The sequence below is a fragment of the Anabrus simplex genome, chromosome 12 (genome assembly GCF_040414725.1).
Source record: "Anabrus simplex isolate iqAnaSimp1 chromosome 12, ASM4041472v1, whole genome shotgun sequence".
NCBI classification, from domain to species: domain Eukaryota; kingdom Metazoa; phylum Arthropoda; class Insecta; order Orthoptera; family Tettigoniidae; genus Anabrus; species Anabrus simplex.
In genome coordinates, this window is record NC_090276.1 from 3,311,272 (window position 1) to 3,330,499 (window position 19,228).

Here is a 19,228-nt window from a genome sequence, read left to right on the forward strand (position 1 = left end):
ACGTCCCACTAACTACTTTTACGGTGCCGAAATTTAGCCCCTCAGGAGTTCTTTTACGCGCCAGTAAATCTACCGACACGAGGCTGACGTATTTGAGCACTTTCAAATACTACCGGACTGAGCCAGGATCGAACCTACCACGTTGGGGTCAGAAGCCTAGCGCCTTAACCGTCTGAGCCACTCAGCCCGGCCCTTTTAGTGCGAAGTTCGAATTGTTCCCTTGAACATATGAGGCAAGACAAAGAGTGTGCTTTCACTGCTAACTTCACGATACTGTATGAGATTTTGAAGCATTCTAATAGATTTATTTGTACACATTTAACAGTTACACTACAAGAAGTGGTTCCTATATAATTTAGTTGAGACCACTTTGATATTTTACCATTTGCTAAACATGTCATTTCTTTTACCAACACCATCATCATCATCTGTTTACCCTCCAGGTTCGGTTTTTTCCTCGGACTCAGCGAGGGATCCCACCTCTACCGCCTCAAGGGCAGTGTCCTGGAGCTTCAGACTCTTGGTCGGGGGATACAACTCGGGAGAATGACCAGTACCTCGCCCAGGCGGCCTCACCTGCTATGCTGAACAGGGGCCTTGCGGGGGATGGGGAAGATTGGAAGGGGTAGACAAGGAAGAGGGAAGGAAGCGGCCGTGGCCTTAAGTTAGGTACCATCCCGGCATTTGCCTGGAGGAGAAGTGGGAAACCACGGAAAACCACTTCCAGGATGGCTGAGGTGGGAATCGAACCCACCTCTACTCAGTTGACCTCCCGAGGCTGAGTGGACCCCGTTCCAGCCCTCGTACCACTTTTCAAATTTCGTGGCAGAGCCGGGAATCGAACCCGGACCTCCGGGGGTGGCAGCTAATCACGCTAACCACTACACCACAGAGGCGGCTACCAACACCAACTTAACATATAGGCCTACAATGACATTCATAATCGTGAATTTTGAGTAAATGGGTTACATTTGGCATATCATTCATCATCTTGTTTACCCTACTCTACATTTCCAGGCTCGTACCTTCAGGATCTTTTCTTTTAACAGTTCTTGATGATAAATATTTTAGCAAATTTGGGAAAATAATTGGACATGCATAAGGGGGAAGCTCGTTAGGTTTAGGTGGTATAGTTATGTTGACTGTACTATCACAAAATTTATCCCCTGTTGAAAAACTTTCGTGTGTGACATGTTATATGCATACGACCGAATCCTTCCCAGGTTCCCAATTGTCCCGTTTAAAATAACAAATCATTTTTTGTTTTAATTCCTCGTCTGAAGAAAAACTAAACGAGATAACAAAACACTGTTTAATACATGGGAACACAACACTTTCTGGGCATCTGCAAATACACGAAACATTTTATTAATAAGCCAAATTCAGTCCGCACCATCACAGATAATAACGTTATTGATTTAACGTCCCAATAACTACTTTTACGGCTTTTGAGAAAAGCCGAAATGCCGGAATTTTGTACCGGAGGAGTTCTTTAACGTGCCAGTAAATCTACCAACACGAGGCTGCCGTACTTAAGCACCTTCAAATACCACCGAACTGAGCTGGGCTTACAGTCCAAGCGATTCAGCCCTGGTTAGCCTTCACATTATTTCGATAATAGGCTTTACGTATGCTTATTCTAGCGGTACTCGAACATATTCGAGAAAAACACGAGACGAAGTTCACTCGACATCAACATACACGTATAGATCCCGCGCTTTCACCTTGGCCTCCACTGGACATTGCCAAACTTACATGACTCCGGCTTGTAACTGTAGTCGGCTATGTGGATAATACGTTTCTTTTCATTTCTTTTGTTCCTTCTTCATTCACTTTTCTAGTTTCAACTCCGATCCTAATCAAATCTAGTAGACTCACTCTGCTCCGCAGGTCAGATAACTCGTTTTGATATGCTTGTCACAGTCACATTGTTTTGACTGCCCTTTCCGATAGTTTATGAACATTTAATACCGGTGCATAATAACTGATTCATTCGTAATGTAGTTTGTAACTCTTCTTTCCATACAATATTCTCTTTGCTTCGACCATTCGGCCGTATCTGCATGTTAACACTGTAAAACAATCTTGCCACTGATTCGGGTAAGTAGACACCCACTTTTTGAAGCGTTTGTCCCTGCGCTTTATTACTGGTCATACAGATGGCTGTGTGTACGCAGACTGTTTTCTCTTAGCGGCATATGAGTTATCAGGAAGGTTTTGCCATCTGTTGAGTTTATTCAGAAGCTGGGGAAGGTCAGAGAATCAAAGAGTATATAGCAGAGGAAGTGTATACTCCTTGGCTCACAGGCAGTAATCAAATATGGCTGCATGCAATCACATTACTAAGGGTGAAAATCACACATATCAGAATATTAATGAAAGTGTTAGTCGCTTAGCAACCTGTTAAGTACAGAATGTATTGCGGGTTAGCAGTTATTGGAGTGATCACTTAATGATTTGATTTTATGAGCACTCAAAGCTGGCTGAGTTTAGAGTCCTCATGATTCACAGCAGGTACTTCCGGAGAAAATAAAACAGAACTGAAGCAAATCGCTCCAGCAGAACGGATTTGTCAAATCAGTTTTTTTTCCTAGTTGTTTTACGTCGCACCGACACAGATAGATCTTATGGCGACGATGAGACAAGGAAGGGCTAGGAGTGGGAAGGAAGCGGCCGTGGCCTTAATTAAGCATTTGCCTGGAGTGAAAATGGGAAACCACGGAAAACCATTTTCAGGGCTGCCGACAGTGGGGTTCGAACCTACTATCTCCCGAATACTGGACACTGGCCGCACTTAAGCGACTGCAGCTATCGAGCTCGGTAAATCAGTTTTTACCAAACTCTTTTAATATACAGGGTGAAGCGAAATTCGCGCACTCGGGCGTCGCAGCGCGACTTCTCACATGCCAGCAATAAAAAAATGTCTCTCACAAAAGTTCCTACTTCGAGTATATCCGGCAGAAAAAGGACGTTGAAGAGTGGCAATCTGGCAACAGTGTAACCACATGCAGGGTAACTACCTCTGTCAGCAGACCTTGCTCGTGCTGTACAGTTAGTGCAGTGGATAGAATTTTGGGTTAGAATGCAGGAGATTGAGGGGTCGATTCTGGGTTGAAGCGTATGTTTTTTATTTCGTAAATGTAGTCCAGGTGGTATGGTATCTGACATCTTAATCGTCAACAGCGATTGCAGCGGGTCCTCTAGAAACCACTTGCACTTACATACTACGATCCTAGAAATGGACGAACAATCGTTTTCATTAGTCAGCTTTGAAAGACGCCCTTTCCACGTCGTGGGCGTGAATTATTCGCACCCTCCTCCAGTGGTCCCATAGATTAGTCTTCTATCTTCTATCTTAATCTGTTTTCCCTCCAGGGTCGGCTTTTCTCTCGGACTCAGCAAGGGATCCCACCTCTACCGCCTCAAGGGCAGTGTCCTGGAGCTTCAGACTTTGGGTCGCTGATACAACTGGGGAGAATGACCAGTACCACGCCCAGGCGGCCTCACCTGCTATGCTGAGCAGGGGCCTTGCGGGGGGATGGGAAGATTGGAAGGGATAGACAAGGAAGAGGGGAGGAAGCGGCCGTGGCCTTAAGTGAGGTACCATCCCGGCATTCGCCTGGAGGAGAAGTGGGAAACCACGGAAAACCACTTCCAGGATGGCTGAGGTGGGAATCGAACCCACCTTACTCAGTTGACCTCCCGAAGCTGAGTGGACCCCGTTCCAGCCCTCGTACCACTTTTCAAATTTCGTGGCAGAGCCGGGAATCGAACCCGGACCTCCGGGGGTGGCAGCTAATCACGCTAACCACTACACCACAGAGGCGGACCCATAGATTAGTACCAACTATTATTCTTGCCTCTTTCAGGTCCATTATATTTCGTTAGGGCCTTACGTTATCAGTAGGCCTCGCAAAGTATTTGCTGTGTTCAGCGTTACAAAATGTTGTAAATGTAGGATACATGTGACCTAAGGTACGGTGTCTCACTGTATTACAGTATGTAATGTCCGATGGAAATCAGCAAATAAAAGTATGCGCCTCAACCCAGGATCGAACCCTCGACCTCCTGCATGCCAACCCAAAACTATATCCACTGCACCAACTGTACAGCTCGCATAGTACTTGCTGACAGAGGCACTTACCGTACATGTGGTTACAGTGTTGCCAGATTGCCACTCTTCAATGTCCTTTTTCTGCCTGATATACTCGCAGGATGAACTTCTGTGAGAGACTGTTTTTTTTTTTTTTTTTTTTTTAAATTGGTGGGATGTGAGGAGTCGCACTGCGACGCTCGAGTGCGCGAATTTCGCTTCACCCTGTATAGATTTGTTATTCTATACAATGACCACGATGTATTGACAACGACAGCTAACTTCCAACTGAGCGCGCAAGGCGCTATTACATGAAAAGTACCTTTTAGATTTTCAACTTTTTTAACAGGTAGCCTCCTGTTTTATTGAGACATTAAATATAGTTTCGGTGATATACGCGTTCTACGCGAACACTAAAAGCGTCTTCTTATTATTAGGAAAACGAGAGAAAACACTGACGGACACCAGGAGAAATAACGACAGCGATATCGTACTGGCCGCCTCTGTGGTGTAGTGGTTAGCGTGATTAGCTGCCACCCCCGGAGGTCCGGGTTCGATTCCCGGCTCTGCCACGAAATTTGAAAAGTGGTACGAGGGCTGGAACGGGGTCCACTCAGCCTCGGGAGGTCAACTGAGTAGAGGTGGGTTCGATTCCCACCTCAGCCATCCTGGAAGTGGTTTTCCGTGGTTTTCCACTTCACCTCCAGGCGAATGCCGGGATGGTACCTAACTTAAGGCCACGGCCGCTTCCTTCCCTCATCCTTGCCTATCCCTTCCAATCTTCCCATCCCCCTACAAGGCCCCTGTTCAGCATAGCAGGTGAGGCCGCCTGGGCGAGGTACTGGTCATACTCCCCAGTTGTATCGCCCGACCAAGAGTCTGAAGCTCCAGGACACTGCCCTTGAGGCGGTAGAGGTGGGATCCCTCGCTGAGTCCGAGGGAAAAACCGAACCTGGAGGGTAAACAGATGATGATGATGATGATGATGATGATGATATCGTACTGGAGAAAATAATGAAAACCTGGGAAAAAGCTCTGAAATTGGAAGGGATAAGTGGAATAGACCCGGAGAAGAAAGGACAGAACGTAGCAATCAAGTGTTTAGCTTTTGCTGACGACGTTGCCATATTAGCCAAAAACCGAGAAGATGCTCAAAAGACGCTGCATGAAAGTGGGTCAAGTCTCCTATGGAAATACTGATCCTATGGAGTGAGAGGTAAATGGAGGTAAAACATGACAAGATTAAACGGACAGACAAGTTCAAATACCTGGATGAATGGATCCAAGTGAACGGACTGGATAAAGAGGCAAACAAGGCAAGAACCAGAAAATTATATCTGCCCTACAAGCTAACACAAAACAGGTACAAACGGGCAATTTCCTACAAGGTCAAAATCTGACATTATAACTCTGAGGAAAATTCTCAGAAGACTGCTGATGGGACTTGGAAGAAATGGAGAAATGAGGAGCTGTACAAGTACACTGAAAAGATCACGGACACGATGCGGAAAGGACGGACACCTGGTAAGAATGGATTAAAAAGGAATGATCAAAATATCTTCAGACACATCGTGGGATTAAAGGCCACTTCCATGTGGGTAGAAGAGGTCAAGAGGGATGCAATACACTAGAGATCTTCCAGAATACAAGAGAGTTCATAAGACGAGTCGTTTGAAGAGAAACCACTAAAATGGAGGCTCGAACGGATCATTTCCGAAGAGGAGAGACAAATGAGAAGCGAGAAATGAAAAGTTTCTGGGAAGAGAATGGAAGAAAGACCAAGAAATCTTAAGTTCTATGCGGTTGATAGTTGGCCAAAGAAGAAAAAGGAAATAACGAAGAACAAACATCAAGAACGCTACAAAACTTTTCGCAACAGATATTGGTCCAGTGGAAAGTGAAATATCAGGGAGAAATAAATCAATACAATGGTTTAGACAAATCTGCAGTGGAAGAAAGGAAGGAACATAAGAAAAGTCTTAGTGCTGGTCGCCAGTTCAGCCAACGTTCAGTGTATAACCTAAACGTGGTCTCAGAAAAGTACTCAATGGAAATATCCCCTGAGAAAACTAAGATAATGGCTTTCTGTGGCAAGGAACCAGTAAGCACAACATTTTGTAAAGAGTAAATTATTTTAAATATCTCGGCTACAAACTATCTTTCTTTCAAGAACTGGACATACCCGACAACATCTCCAAATTCAACAGATGTTTGGGAATCATCAGTAAAGTTTTTAGACCATCATTAGTTCAAAAACACACTCGTACTTTGCTATGGAAGTGAAGCGTGGACCCTGAGGAAATGCGATGAAAGAAGAATAGCCGCAGCTGAAATGAAATACAAGCGGCGAACAGCAGGAGTCACTAAGCGGGAACACAGAAGTGCTGAATGATCTTAAAAGCAGACCTGTATTGGAATACATCTGTGAATACCAGAGAAATTGGCTAGAACACCTAAACAGGATGGACAGAAGCAGGATCCTCAAAGCAGTCATAAACTACTGCGCCGGTGGCAAGAGATCTCTGGGACGTCCCAGGAAGAGATGGCCTGAAAATGCAAATCTTCTGTATAGACCGTAACAGTTCTTCTCTAGGACGGATTATGATGATGATAACAAAAATTGTCTATCTAAAAATCTTAAAATAAGGCACTACACTACAATGGTGAAACCGAAATGCCTACATGCAACTGAATGCCTGGTACTAAACTATAGATTAAATAAACTTGAGGTACTAGAAATTAGAATCATGAGAAAAATATTAGGCCCTGTGAATACAACAGAAGTATGGAAATTAAGATCTAATGATGAAATATACAGGAACATAGAAATCATAACAGATCGCAATTTTTTGGACATGGATCATTCCAGATAACAAAAAGGATTTTCAAGTACCTTTGGGACAAAAAGGCAACAACTAGCTGGATTCAAGAAGTAAAGAGAGATTTAGAAAGAAATAATATAAGAGAAGAAACAACTATGGACAGATAGAGCTTTAGAAAGAGGGTATTAAGTATGGAAGGATTCCAAGAAAGATTAAACCAAAAAACCTAGTGCGAAGTGGTCCGAGGACAGAAAGAAACAGCATAGTAAAAGGTTGAAAGAATGTTGGAAGGAACGGAAGACAAAACAGCAAAAAGTATGAAGAACTGAACTGAAATTGGCACGTGGTCCTTGGCAGGACGCATCGGAAAGAAGAAGAAGAAACAATGAAGAACTATCGGAAAGCATGAATGGAAGGAGGAAAGAACCGAAATGAATTCAGTGACTTATTATTCTACGTGGTCCTAAGATGGCCAAAATCATTAAAAGAAGGAGCAAATGGACCAAAGTATGAAACAAAATATCGCACGCATCAGCCAATCTTTCTGTGGCTGCGGCGTAAATAACTTTTACAGAGCGTCTAGTTTTTATGTTTACGGGCCTTGCCGTGAACCAATCAAATGGCTGCAACACAGGCATCCTTACTTCTTCCATTAAGCATGTACAGTAATTGGAGCTGTTCTATTATCCGCAGCGGCTGAGCTAATTAGGCCCTCTTTTCAAATATTCATAGGATACCTTAATTAATTTGAAGAGGCTCGAGCGCTGCAGTTCTGGGAGCGGATCAGATTAATACTTAACGATCATCATGATGACTGATTGATGATTCAGTTAAATGGGAACTGACGTCTCACTTACATTGCACAGGGTTTACTGTTATCTGTACTTTCAGTGATGCGAAAAGGACTCCACAGAGCCCACAGGGCGGGGGAAGGGCATGACCGTTCCTTAATTCAGTAGCTGAAGTGTGATTTTACATGTTAATAAAGCTACTGCACACAACACAGTATTATTTGTGTTAGAGAGGGTTATTCCAAACTTAGGCAATCGTAGTGCAGAGCTTCTGTCGTCAATAGGAGTACGGTGGTTATTTCTGAAAGCCTGTTCCAATAATAACCATCCCATGCTGCCACTCACAACAAGCAACAAGGGTTTTGAAGTCGGTAAATAGTCAGTTCTGAGAATTCAATAGACACCGAAGATGTGGTAACAAAGACATCCTTCTTATCTAAACTCTAAATACTGAAGTTTCGAGCCTGTTTATAGCTCTCGGCAGTCAGTGTAGCTAAGTAGCCCTACAATGGACGGTTGAGTTTTAAATTCTTTGGTCCTTGCAACAAGATTATTTCTTAATATTGTGATGCTCGGCGTGTTTTGGCTAATATAATTGGAATATTCATTCCTTGTGTCTGTGTTCGTACCATATACGTGTATTATTTTTAATCCTTCGGGTTTTAAAACTAAATTGTGTAACTTCTTATTAGTATTACTATCGTCGTTCTTGTGAATTGCAACCTTATACTACGAATTAAACTTGTAATTTTCCTTATGCCGCCTCTGTGGTGTAGTGGTTAGCGTGATTAGCTGCCACCCCCGGAGGCCCGGGTTCGATTCCCGGCTCTGCCAAGAAATTTGAAAAGTGGTACAAGGGCTGGAACGGGGTCCCCTCAGCCTCGGGAGGTCAGCTGAGTAGAGGTGGGTTCGATTCCCACCTCAGCCATCCTGGAAGTGGTTTTCCGTGGTTTCCCACTTCTCCTCCAGGCGAATGCCGGGATTGTACCTAACTTAAGGCCACGGCCGCTTCCTTCCCTCTTCCTTATCTACCCCTTCCAATCTTCCCCATCCCCCGCAAGGCCCCTGTTCAGCATAGCAGGTGAGGCCGCCTGGGCGAGGTACTGGTCATACTCCCCAGTTGTATCCCCGACCAAGAGTCTGAAGCTCCAGGACACTGCCCTTGAGGCGGTAGAGGTGGGATCCCTCGCTAAGTCCGAGGGAAAAACCGAACCTGGAGGGTAAACAGATGATGATGATGATGATGATGAATTTTCCTTATCAGGAAACGAGGGGCCTATTTTCAATTATTGCGAGCTTCTTAGTCCGATACTCTGTACTTCTAACCCTTTAAAGGGGGATGGTGGTGAAAATGCAGTAGTATGCAATTTAATTAAAAACCAATGCTTACTATTAACATACTTAAATGTGACCTGGCACAGCTATTTGAAGAAAGTCAATCTACAGTTTTTGATAGAAAAATAGGTTGTGCAATGAATGTTAACAATATCAATTGTTAATAATAATATAGTAACATTAAACAATTAAGGAACACACAATTTCTCAACACTGTCATGAAACTTAGCAGGTTCAGTTTACAACTTGGACTAAAATTAATATTACTGTTCCACTGATTAAACTTTTATGATTTTTTGGTACGGACTGTTTTTAATGTAAAATTTTCCATGTATTTTACCACATATCACTTGTAATACACTCCTGATTTACTTTATTTTAGTCCATTTTAAGCAGGTTACCTACACACACAATCTAACAAAATTTGAAAATTCTGTCTTAAATCATCATGGAGTTATATGTTCCTTTAAAAAAAAAAATCTTTTCTAGAAAAACAGGTTTAAAGTTTACTTTGATAGACTTTGCAACTTTTCAATGAAAAATAAAAATTTTATGGATGTTTACACTTTCCTGTGCCATAATCAGGGTCTTCCTCATCTTCTTTTCCTCTCTTCTGTGATCTTGTAAACTGCCTGTGAACTTCGGACACTTTTGTCAGTGCTGCATCAACCCGATCAACCTACTCCTTGTCCAACACTCTCAAGGTTTTTAATGTGTTCACCGGGCGAGTTGGCCGAGCGCGTAGAGGCGCGTGGCTGTAAGCTTGCATCCGGGAGATAGTAGGTTCGAATCCCACTACCGGCAGCCCTGAAAATGGTTTTCCGTGGTTTCCCATTTTCACACCAGGTAAATGCTGGGGCTGTACCTTAATTAAGGCCACGGCCGCTTCTTTCCAACTCCCAGGCCTTTCCTATCCCATCGTCGCTATAAGACCTATCTGTGTCGGTGCGACGTAAAGCCCGTAGCAAAAAAAATGTGTTCATCCCTGTATTGATCACTAAAAGCTCTAAAACCTTCACTTTTCCTTCATTGCCATCATTATAATATAGAACAGCATCATATATTGCTATCTGAACAGTTTTAGCACCGCAGAATGTAGTTTTGGGGCATCACAGCCAAATTTTTGTTCAAATTTTCATTGCAGTTCCGTGTACTTCCATGCAAGAATTTTTCTAAAAGCGTTGGATGTGCAGTATCTCTGTACACAGGCTTCATTTAATTTAAAACTACAGAAGGTTAAGCAATGCCTGTGGTCATATGTCTCACCAGCCTCCTTAGCTTTCCAATATCCACACCATATGTAACTGCCTCTGGGGCACAACATATGTTGTGGATGCTCATTGGTGGATAGCTTATGGAAATTTGAGGCCCAAACTGCTCTTTTCATAGAATCTACACTTGTTGAGTTTTCTCTGATTGCTTTTCTATGATAAACTTGCAGAGTGTCTATTCCCTTGGCAGAAAGCCTACCTTTTCCACCCAACATTTATTTCTCCATCCTCTAGTTTTTGCCACTTCCCTCTTTTTATCATTTCCCTCAATATACTGCCTAAATACTCACTACATTGTAATAAAGAGTTAATTTTGGAGCATAAAATGTTAATATCTATCAGTCTAAACCCAGAATTATCTTGTTCACACGAGTTATCAGATTGGGACAGCAAGTTTGAAAATATCTTCTTCCTAGAAGCACTCTCATCAAGAGAACCTCCAGATCTATCCTGGGTTGTATTTCCTTTAGTAAATCGACTCCCGGAAAACTTGCGTTTCTTCCTTTGTAAACGGGGCATAATTGTGGATAATATAAGCACAATTTGCTGAAAACTGTCGCATTCGCCCTGTATAAACAGCAATAATGTTTTCACATGACGTACTACTTCCAGAAAGGACAAACTAACCTCCAAGACATGTTTACATTGTTTATTCACAAAATAAGTGCCAGTATTGCCACCTGTGGATGACTCCTATGACTTCAACAAAGACATTGGAATACTGGAGCATACATACGTCAGAGACACAACAATACGGAAGTATGCAAGCTCTGTATTGCAAGGAAGTTGAACGATAAGCAAATTGAGGCGTCATTCAACTGTGCAGGCGCTGATGTATTATTTTATTGCGGCAAAAGTAATGATCACAGAGTCATAAAAACTTGGTAACATATTGCCAATAAGTGGTAAATTAACATAGTCATATTAATTAAATTTGTTTTTGCATAAAATCATTATCATCCCCCCTTAAGTATCTCAGCACCTGGAACAATGCGGTTGCAATTAGGTCCTGGATTGAACAGGCGAGAGAATGAGCAAACTTCTATGTAACGGGGACTTTAAGATCAATGATCGTCTTCGTTTACTTCGGTGTTATGCATTTTCTGTCTTGGTGCCGAGACTTGGAGCCTAACAGAGAACAACACCAAAAAGTTCGATCTTTTGAGATGTGGTGCTACCGACACCTGCTCAGAATATCATGGCTTGACAGAGTACTTAACACTGAAGTACTTCAACGCCTGAACAAAGAGCTAGAAGTCATATGCAACATAAAAAACAAAAAATCTTGAATACTTTTACCATATGATTCGAAATTATAAATATAGACTACTTCAGCTTATCTTACAAGGCAAAATTGAAGGAAGGAGAAGTAGGGGAAGAAAGATAATATCCTGGCCATGAAAACCAAACGAAACGCCATGGCACAACAGCCCCGAAGGGCCTCGGCCTACCAAGCGACTGCTGCTCAGCCCGAAGGCTTGCAGATTTTGAGGCGTCGTGTGGTCAGCACGACGAATCCTCTAGGCAGTTATTCTTGCTTTCTTGAACGGGGTCGCCATCTCACCGTCAGACAGCTTCTCACTGTAATCACGTAGGCTGAGTGGACCTCGAACCAGCCGTCATATACAGATAAAAATCCCTGGCTTGGCCGAGAATCGAACCTGGCTGTCTTCCTGAGATGGTCCGTGCTGATCAATGAGCCGCAGCTGAATCAGACATTGGTTCTGATGCAAGTGTAATTGACTAGTACAACTTGGAAACAACGTTCTCTAACCCATGGGTAAATAATGGAAATATCGATTATTATTATTATTATTATTATTATTATTATTATTATTATTATTATTATTATTATTATTATTATTATTATTATTATTATTATTATTATTATTATTATTGTACCGGGTGGTACACCTCCGCTCCGCTAATTCAAACATTGCGCCAGTTGAAACTCCTCTACTGGAGGAAGCCGGAACTTTAACTTCCACTTTAATTCTCTGAGTCCTCAGAAGATGTCTCTACTGTAAATTTTGAAGTGTTCTGAACTATGTCAGTTTCGATGTGTATTTATTTGCTCTGTAGTAAGAAATGTGAACATTCTCTTCTAGATGGCACCTCTTAAGAACTACAATTGTGCACCCTAGTGCGAAGTGAGGGAACCTTTTTTTTTTTGAAGAAATTTAGTATTTATAAGTTTGTTCTTTATTAATTTTTTTTCAGCCATTGTTTAAGTTGGCAATGTTAATCCTTTCTTTCCGCCAGTTTTGAAATTGGCCAATTGCAATTTTCTGTAATGAATTTTCCACCAATCTTGGTTTTCTTCTCCAGTTTTGACATGTAATCTTTTGGTCGTCCAATAAAAAGCTTGTGGGCGGGTGTTATCATTCATGAAAAGTCTCGAATGTTCCACGAGGGTATATAAACTGCTGATTTTCGGGTCTCCGCGCCACTTCAGTAACATCTCTCATTGTGTAATTATGTAGCAGGGGGCGGGAAGCGCCTCTTTCTTCGGGCAGCAGTTCAACCACCAGGTAATGGCCGTTTTATAATTTATTTTCTTGCCAGCTCAGCAGTTTAACCCTCGGGGCGGGTTCGAAACTTTCCTCATGTAACCTATATTTAAAATGCAAAAGACACTTGGTATAAATTCTGTCTCTTTAACTACAAATTGGGATAGAGTGTGCCTAACCCTCTCGAGCTCCCATTCATTTTGTTTTGAGGTGACTACGTTTTTATAACAGTTTCCCTTCTACTCGTAATGTCATAAAATTTTTCAATCGTGTCACCTCCGTAGTATGGGATTAGACCTTGCATAAGCGACCTAGTGCCAAATAGGTTTTAAAGAAATGTATTAGGAGTGCAGTTTCGCCTCCTCTCAAGTTGGTATTTTGGGGGCCATGTAATTGTCCTGTTTCTTTATGGAATAGGCCTCAGTAGGTTCGGTATTTTTACCCCTGTTTTCATGTGCTTGGAGGTCAGCTTGAAGGTGGAGTTTGGTGTGGCCTTTGATAGGCTTGAACTTTGAGAGGGGGTTGCTCTTTCTTAAAGTTGGTTTCTGTGTGCCTCGAGCAGGCTTTACTGAGTAATAGGGAGCAAGTGCTCCTGGGCATGATTGGGGTTTTATGCCCCTTTGTCAAACCTTGTATTTGGGTAAAGTTGGGCTAATTGCTCAAGAATTGTGTGTCTGGGTCTCGGAGCCCAAATCCTGTAACAACTGTAATTTTTCTCATAAAGCACATCATGCAAATATTTATGGCCATAAGATTGTGTGCTAAATGAGCAACACTTTTTCTGGACGTATATATTGATAGGTGGGGCTATCTTGTGACATGACATTGAAATGTTGTGTGCTGGATCAGCTGCCATATTGTTGGACATAGATCTTGATAGGTGGAGCTATCTTGTGACTTAGCATGGGAATGTTGTGTGCTGGATCAGCTGCCATATTGTTGAACGTAGATATTGATAGGTGGAGCTATCTTGTGACTTAGCATGGGAATGTTGTATGCTGGATCAGCTGCCATATTGTTGAACGTAGATATTGATAGGTGGAGCTATCTTGTGTCTTAGCATGGGAATGTTGTATGCTGGATCAGCTGCCGTATTGTTGAACGTAGATATTGATAGGTGGAGCTATCTTGTGACTTAGCATGGGAATGTTGTGTGCTGGATCAGCTGCCATATTGTTGAACGTAGATATTGATAGGTGGAGCTATCTTGTGACTTAGCATGGGAATGTTGTGTGCTGGATCAGCTGCCATATTGTTGAACGTAGATATTGATAGGTGGAGCTATCTTGTGACTTAGCATGGGAATGTTGTATGCTGGATCAGCTGCCGTATTGTTGAACGTAGATATTGATAGGTGGAGCTATCTTGTGACTTAGCATGGGAATGTTGTGTGCTGGATCAGCTGCCATATTGTTGAACGTAGATATTGATAGGTGGAGCTATCTTGTGACTTAGCATGGGAATGTTGTATGCTGGATCAGCTGCCATATTGTTGAACGTAGATATTGATAGGTGGAGCTATCTTGTGACATGGCATGGGAATGTTTTGTGCTGGATCAGCTGCCATATTGTTGGATGTAAATATTGTTAGATGCGGCTATCTTGTGACTTGGCATGGGAATGTTATGTGCTGGATCAGCTGCCATACTGTTGGACGTAGTTCTTGATTGTAAGTATTTATTTCGATTTAGCGGAACTCTTTATCTCTCGTGTGGGTGGAGTGAAAATTTCCCCCCTGAATGCCGTAAGAGGCTACTAAGAGGGAAGCGACCAAAGAATCTGTACTCGCCCTCTCGTCTTCTAAGCCCAAAAACATGATTCTATACTTTCCCGTGCAACGGAATTTATTAGCGCCGGAGTTCTTTTACTTGCCAGTAAATCTACTGACACGAGGCTGAGGTATTTGAGCACCTTCAAATACCACTGGACTGAGCCAGGGTCGAACCTTCCAAGTTGAGGTCAGAAAGCCAGCGCCTCAACCGTCTGAGCCACTGAGCCCGGCACCCCCCGTTTTAATTCATTAGTGAACATATTTCCAAGTATGTGACAGGTTGATTACAATCGAGAAGGAACCAGGTGAAGTGTTGACAACCTCGCTACATTAAAAAAATCCTCAGAACCAGGTTTAAAAACTTAAAAATAAACATTACTCTATCGAGTGTGGCCATCTAACGGTGTTGCGAAGTTTAAAAGTTCAAGTCCGTTGGTATAGATGGCGTTAGAGAAGGCGCGCAGTTTGAACAGTCGGGGAAGGTATAATAATAATAATAATAATAATAATAATAATAATAATAATAATAATAATAATAATAATAATAATAATAATAATAATAATAATAATAATACCGAACGAGTTTGTCGTGCGGTTAGGATCGCGATGCTGTGAGCTTGCATTCGAAATATAGTGGGTTCGAATCCCACTGACGGCAGCCCTGAAGATGGTTTTCTGTGATTTACCATTTTCACACCAGGAAAATGCTAAGGCTGTACCTAAGTTAGCGTCACGGCAGACTCCTTCCCAATCCCAGTCGTGTCTGCGAAATCTTTCAGTTTGTTAGCGCCACGTTAAAGCACCAGCGGTAGCCTGTCACTATTATAAAGACCGCAAGATTTTGAGGGTGGTGTGGACTTACTTAGTAGAAATAAAATACAAATACTATGTGGATAATGAATTTTAGTCAGTAAAACGCGACACTCTTGGAATGTGGGTAATAACTCGGTGACATGAAAAGTAAGGAACATAATTTAAGACGTCATTCTTTCTTTTCTATTATTACATTTGTTATAATTTAGAGCTGACCACGATGTATTCAGAACGAGCGCGCCAGTCAACACAGCGCCATCTTATAACAGAGTATGCGTGTGACGTCGCATAGTTAGCACAAATTTTGCCTTACTTTGAAGTAGAGGCGGAAAACTATCGATAGCGACCACTATCGTCATGCATCGATAGTCAGTTGCCTATTATCGATAGTCAAGGATAGTTTTTTTCCCCCTCATTGGCTTATTTTTCGCGCGAACAGAAATTGTACAGCTGTTTGCAGTTAACTGGTGAGGAGTTTGTTCCACTTCATAGGTGTGCATTTAAGTATCTCTGTGTACCTAGTGCCGGCAGAAGGACTATTTAGCATTTTGGAAGGTGGGATTCTCCATTTAAGCTAACCTTAGTTGAGTTGATGCCAATACGGGACAAACAATGAGATACATGTTTTATTTTCGGCATAAAACTATCGATTACTATCGATAGTAAAGCTCATAAAATCGGAAAATATCGATGGCGATTACTATCGATAGTTTGCCGCCTCTACTTTGAAGCGCTATTCATGGAAACTAAGTTTCAAATTTTCAACTTTTTTCCACCGTTAGCCTCCTCTTTTATCTGTCAACTGAGACATAACCGTAAGTTAATACTCTCGGGTATATAACGCGTTCTACCCAAACCCTATAAGCGTCTTAAAACCTGTTGTGGAGGAACGTAGGTCTACGTAAAAAAAAAAAAAAAAAAAAAAAAACTACAACCTGTTTTCCAGTCAATGTCCGGGTGAGGGATGGAATGAATGAAGCCCCCATCTTGCGGCGAGGTTAGGAATTGTGCCAGCTGCCGAAGCCCGTCGCAGCTCTTTGGGGCAATATTAATGAATGGCAGATGAAATGAAATGATAATGGAGAGTGTTGCTGGAATGAAAGATGACAGGGAAAACCGGAGTACCCGGAGAAAAACCTGTCCCGCCTCCGCTTTGTCCAGCACAAATCTCACTTGGAGTGACCGGGATTTGAACCACGGAACCCAGCGGTGAGAGGCCGACGCGCTGCCGTCTCAGCCACGGAGATTCTTAATAATAATAATAATAATAATAATAATAATAATAATAATAATAATAATAATAATAATAATAATAATAATAATAATAATAATAATAATATGAAAAGTCTAGGTCCGCCTTTGTGGTGTAGTGGTTAGCGTGATTAGCTGCCACCCACGGAGGTCCGGGTTCGATTCCCGGCTCTGCCACGAAATTTGAAAAGTGGTACGAGGGCTGGAACGGGGTCCACTCAGCCTCGGGAGGTCAACTGACTAGAGGTGGGTTCGATTCCCACCTCAGACATCCTCGAAGTGGTTTTCTGTGGTTTCCCACTTCACCTCCAGGCGAATGCCGGGATGGTACCTAACTTAAGGCCACGGCCGCTTCCTTCCCTCTTCCTTGCCTATCCCTTCCAATCTTCCCATCCCCCTACAAGGCCCCTGTTCAGCATAGCAGGTGAGGCCGCCTGGGCGAGGTACTGGTCATACTCCCCAGTGTATCCCCCGACCAAGAGTCTGAAGCTCCAGGACACTGCCCTTGAGGCGGTAGAGGTGGGATCCCTCGCTGAGTCCGAGGGAAAAGCCGAACCTGGAGGGTATACAGATGATGATGATGATGATGATGATGATGATGATGGTGATGATGAAAGCTCTAGCTGAAAAACTAGAGATGAAAGAAAGATTCTCACGAACATAATAGGGCCAGTCAAAATACAATGATCACGAACTTGGCCAGGAAGAGACGTTTGACCTTCTATGGGCACATATCAATGATGAATTCTGCCAGGATGACCAGTCCTACTGGCAGAAGGCGAAGATTAAGACCCCGAGGTTGACGGAAGTGGCTAAGGATCTTCAGCAACTAAGAATAGTTGAAAGTGACATCAGAAACCGTTCACTAGACAGAAGTATTCTGAGAGATTCCAGGACGAATCGCCCCGAAAAACAAACAAAAAACAAAAAAAAAAAAAACAAAAAAAAAAACAGGTACCCTCTAGGCAAAGGAGAGGGCAGAGCAACACAGGCAGAGAATGCGCACGTACGCGGCCCAGTCTCAGGGAGAAAGTTGGATATCGTGGTCCTTAGTTGGCCTTATTGAAATATGAGATAATAATAATAATAATAATAATAATAATAATAATAATAATAATAATAATAATAATAATAATAATAATAATAATAATAATAATAATCGTATGGCCTCAGCTACCGTGTGCAGACATTTCAATTTGACGCCATATGGCTGTCTGCTCGTCAATTTCGACGTTCCGTTTTACTCTAGGCCCACTAGATGGCAGACCGAGTAAACCGGATCTCTCTTGGGCGTCTATGGCTGAGATTTAATGAATTTTGTCGGGTAAACACCAAATGTGTCACCAGAAATCTTTTACATGCCGACATCGTACGACATGGAGTGTCGAATGGACTTTTTTCCGCCCTTCATAAATCCGACTACCTCTGCCGGGTTTGAACCCGCTATCTTGGGACCCGGAGGCCGACACTCTACCACTGATCCACAGAGGCAGCTAATATGAGAGTGAATAATAACAATAATAGTCATATTTTTGTATCTATTGCTAGGATGTAAGACAGACCCTCTGAGCAAGGTGGGCGGCATATTCCGGGTGTGGGAAAACTCCTTGATATGGTACTGGCTTTCACCTTTTTCCTTCCATCTTGCGTTCTGATAGGCTACATTTATAATCTAGGAAGATGGGACCGGAATTGGCAACTTTCCCTGAGTTTTGCATTTTTGTCATGGACGTCACACTGAAGGTTAAACGATGATATTTTTAATATGACTCAAAAAAGACTGAATCGATTTCGCTGAAAATTTCACGATTTTTTCTTATTATTACTGAGAGTGTTTAGGAAGTAGTTTGAACGAAATCCATTAGGTAAATTTTAATGATGAATAATTCTATGTAATTAACTTAATTACAAAGCCACACCAAGACTGGTCGAACTTGATGGACAGATTGTCACTAGGCGAGAGCGACTTACTCTGTAACATAAGAGTCCGGTAAGGAATTCTGTATATAGGAGGATGGGAACTCACCGCGATGTTTTATGAAGTATCTTTCTTGTTAGGAGGTTCATGAGCGTGGCTGTATATAGGAAGGTGGGAACACACCGCCATGTTCTATGAAGTATCTTTCTTGTTAGGAGGTTCATGAGCGTGGCTGTATATAGGAAGGTGGGAACACACCGCCATGTTCTATGAAGTATCTTTCTTGTTAGGAGGTTCATGAGCGTGGCTGTATATAGGAAGGTGGGAACACACCGCCATGTTCTATGAAGTATCTTTCTTGTTAGGAGGTTCATGAGCGTGGCTGTATATAGGAAGGTGGGAACACACCGCCATGTTCTATGAAGTATCTTTCTTGTTAGGAGGTTCATGAGCGTGGCTGTATATTGGAGGATGTGAACACACCGCCATGTTTTATGAAGTACCTTTCTTGTTAGGAGGTTCATGACCGTGGCTGCATATAGGAGGATGTGAACACGCCACCATGTTTTATGAAGTAGCCTACCTTACCCCTATCGTCCTAAACTACTGGAGTAATTTCAACCAAACTTGGTGTACTTATGATTTACTATTTG